The following is a 4309-nucleotide window of genomic DNA, read 5'->3' on the forward strand; positions in this document are numbered from 1 at the left end:
GAGGAGCCTGGTGGGCTATAGTCCATGCAGTCACAAAGAGCCGGACACAATTTAGTGGCTAAACAACAAAGCAAATCCTAATCTTGCTTACCCTTTCTTGCCTATTCCTTTCTGTGGAAACCACTGAAACGTTCTAACATACACTTTCCTTCAGCCTTACCACCAACTTCCCTGTGTGGCCCTGTGTGACATGGCAGGCCTCTGAATCTTGGGAACAGACTTCTCTTTCAATGGTAGCCTTTCCCTAATCTATTGATGTAGGTACCTTTTTTTTTTTTTTTTTTTTTTTTTATTCCTATAGAATATCTATTGTTGTTGTTCAGTAGCTAAGTTGTGTCCAACTCTGTGAGACTCCATGGACTGCAGCACACCAGGCTTCTCTGTCCTCCACTATCTCCCAGTGTTTGCTCAAATTCATGTCTATTGAGATGGTGATGCTATCTAACCACCTCATGCTCTGCCACTGCCCCCTTCTCCTCTTGCCCTCAATCTTTCCCATCATCAGGGTCCTTTCCAATGAGTTGGCTCTTTGCATCAGGTGGCCAAACTATTGGAGTTTCAGCTTCAGCATCAGTCCTTTCAAAGAATATTCAGGGTTGATTTCCTTTAGGATTGACTCGTTTGATTTCTTTGCTGTCCAAAGAATTCTCAAGAGTCTTCTCCAGCAACACAATTTGAAAGTATCAGTTCTTCAGTGCTCAGTCTTCTTTATGGTCCAACTCTCACATCTGTACATGACTTCTGGAAAAACCACAGCTTTGACTATATGGACCTTTGTTGGCAAAATGATGTCTCTGCTTTTTAACACTCTGCCTAGGTTTATCACAGGTTTTCTTCCAAAGAGCCAGCATCTTTTAATTTCTTGACTGCAGTTACTATCCACAGTGACTTTGGAGTCCAAGAAAAGAAAATGTGTCACTGCTTTCAATTTTCCCTTTTTCTATTTGCCAAGAGGTGATGGGACCAGATTCCATAATGTTAGTTTTTTGTAATATTGAGCTTCAAGCCAGCTTTTTCACTCTCCTTTTATCCTCATTCAGAGGCTCTTTAGCTCCTCTTCACTTTCTGCCTTTAGAGTGGTAATGTTTGCATATCTGAGGTTGTTGACACTTCTCCTGATAATCTTAATTCCAGTTTGTGACTCATCTAGCCAGACATTAGTATCATGTTCTCTGCAAAATGTATGAGTTAAGTAAGCAGGATGCCAAAATGCAGGCTTGTACTTCTTTCCCAGTTTGGATCAGTTGTTCCATGTCTGGTTCTAACTGTTGCTTCTGGACCTGCATACAGGTTTCTCAGTAGACAGGTTAACGTGGCCTGGTATTCCCATCATTTGAAAAATTTTCCAGTTTGTTGTGATCTATACAATCAAAGGCTTTAGTGTGGTCAGTGAAGCAGACGTAGATTTTTTCTGGAATTCCCTTTCTCCATGATCCCAGGAGAGTTGGCGACCAACAGTCAGCTTTTCTGACTTGTCAAACAAATAAGGAACTGGCTAGTGGCAAGCCCAGGCCAAAGTGTATCCTGTGTTAGAGAATCTTCTTAAGCTACTCTACATTAAGACAACTCAAAATCGCTGTTTTTAATTGTTAAGTATGTTATATTTCATTTCCTTCATTCTCATGAATGAAAATTGGGAAACTTTGGTATAAAAATATCTTTTCTTGAAAAGTAATTATGTTGAAATCATAAGCTTGTAAATGCTTGCCAAGTCTGTTAATTTTATGTGAAATTTGGTAAAGATACACATTCAAAGTAAAGATGATTTTGGAGATAGGATTTATACTTAAATGATTAGAGTTTAGTTACGTGGATGCATGGACACCATTTTTATTTCAGATTCTTTTATTGAGTGAGTATAAAAATTATAAACTGAACAATGATATCTGTATCAAATCCATAGGACACTGAAATATTTCCTCACTCTCCTGAATTATTTTTATTTGTATTTTGTTCTATGTTTTACTTCCCTGGGAATAATGCTATATATTGAATATGTACTTATTTATTTTGCTTTTGGGTATCTGAATGAGCACATGAATACCAACTTTTTAAGGGGTGTAGTATATATTATACCCATTATGAATAATATTGCATATATTGAGTGAGTTTTAAAAATAATGTATTTTTTCTTTGAAATTGAAGTACTGATTTAAGATGTCTAGAAAATAAGACTCAGAATCAACAACTACTCTTATTCTAGCATCTTCTTCTAAGTAAAATCTAATATACATCTTTTTTTAATCTGCACAGCAGAGCAGATGCTGTAGCCAATCTGTAGCCCTGATAAGAACATCAGTTTACAGTTAAAATAGAGAAAATGCTGATAACCACTGATGCAAATTCATGTGCTTCAAGACTGGATATTCTGACTGGAAAATTTATTTGCACAGCCTTATTTCCTTAAAACTGGATCTTCATCACTTTTATTTTAGATGTTTTCCTAATATAAAATATCACAATTGCATCATGTAAATTATAATATGAAAATGTACACTATCCAAAAGGAAGAAAAGATATTACTGCCCTGCAAGTATCAAAAGAGTAGTTGAATTGAATATTTTCCTGGAAATATTTCTGATTAAAGAAGATCAAATGAGAAGTCATCCTTAAACATATGTATATATATATATATTTAATTCTGGAAGGTACAAGATAATTTATATTAATCCCATTATTTAATCAGTAGAGATACAAAGCTAACACTTAAATGAATAGATCCAATTTTTTAAAACACTTATTAAAGTATTTGTTTTTGACCGTGTTGGGTCTTTGTTGCTGCACAGGCTTTTCTCTAGTTGTGGCAAGTGGGGTTTACTCTCTAGTTGTGGTGTGAAGAGTTCCCACTGCCGTGATTTCTCTTATTGCAGAGCACAGGCTCTAGGGCACCTGCTCACTGGCTGTGGCTCCTGGGATCTAGAGCACAGGCTCAGTAGCGTTGGCCCAGGGCCTTGGGGCTTACTTGCTCCTTAGTACAGAGTCCTCTCAAATCAGAGATTGAACCTGTTTCTCCCGCATTGGCAGGCAGATTCTTCCCCAAATGAGTCACCAGGGAAGTCCTATTTTTTAAGGTGAAAGGTCAAAGATGTTTATCATGTGAATCCCTTAAGATATCAATGAAACTATGAATTACAATAAATTGATTATAAACTTACTAAATATTATGTCCAAGGGAATTTATTAAAATCAGAACTGAAACTCTACATTCACTAGTATATTTAAATAGGAAATACTAACAGTTGTATAATATATTTTCCAAGTTATAATTAACAAGCCTTCGATTTTGCTTCAGTATTAAACAGAAATGACCAAGATATAAATTAGCACAAAATTTAATTTCCTCTTTACTTCATTGACATGGAAGTTGATTCTTTGCCTTCTGACTGTGCATGCTCATGTTATTCTGCCAATGTGATTTTAGTTTGACCTCAGAATTATGTTCTCTTTTCAAGTGTCCACAACGAGCTTTATCCATTTCACAAAGAGGGTATAAATTGGCAGAGAATAACTTGTTCAAAGGTTCATAGGATGCATCGAACAATGAGGAACCATTTCTGTAAAAGCATTGCTTAAACCAGCTTACTCCACAACCATCAGAGGAAATTTCTTGCAAAATTTATTTCTTATCAAACAGGAAAAAAAAAAACCTGTTCAATCTGTTATGAATCTTTTTAAATTGTCATAGTAGCTGAATCCATATCTAGGCCTTCTGAATTGGAATCATTTCCCCTATAATTTTCATTTGCCAATTATTGATATATTGTACTTTTGTGACATGATATGGTTTGATTTAACTATAATTAATGATACTTTTTTACCTTCTAAAAGATGAAAAATACCCAGTTTGGATCAATTACTATAAAATCAATTTCGATGTCTATAGGCCCCTGACTGTTCTCCTTTGGATTATCTGAATTTATAATCATACTGATGTAGTTGTGTGTAGTTTACGACAACTTTCATGACAGTTTGTCTTTCTTTAGTTTGTGTCACATTTGTTCTACAGCAAAGGCAAAATTTTTGTCCAAAGATATTTAGCTTATAATCATATACACATTTTTATCATATCAACCTAAATGCATTTGTGTTTCTATTCATAAAATAATGTCATTTAAAAAGCTATCTCATAGTTTGGACATATTCTATATACTGTTTAAACAATACCTCTTTCTTTAGAGAACAGAATCAAGAAACTCATCTACAATGTAGCAGGTGTTTATCTGACTAACACCCATGGAGACTCTGACTGTGATTTGGAAAAATCCCTTCTACCACAAATCCCAATTTACAGGTTACCCTGACAACAGGT

The sequence above is a fragment of the Dama dama genome, chromosome 31 (genome assembly GCF_033118175.1).
Source record: "Dama dama isolate Ldn47 chromosome 31, ASM3311817v1, whole genome shotgun sequence".
NCBI classification, from domain to species: Eukaryota; Metazoa; Chordata; class Mammalia; order Artiodactyla; family Cervidae; genus Dama; species Dama dama.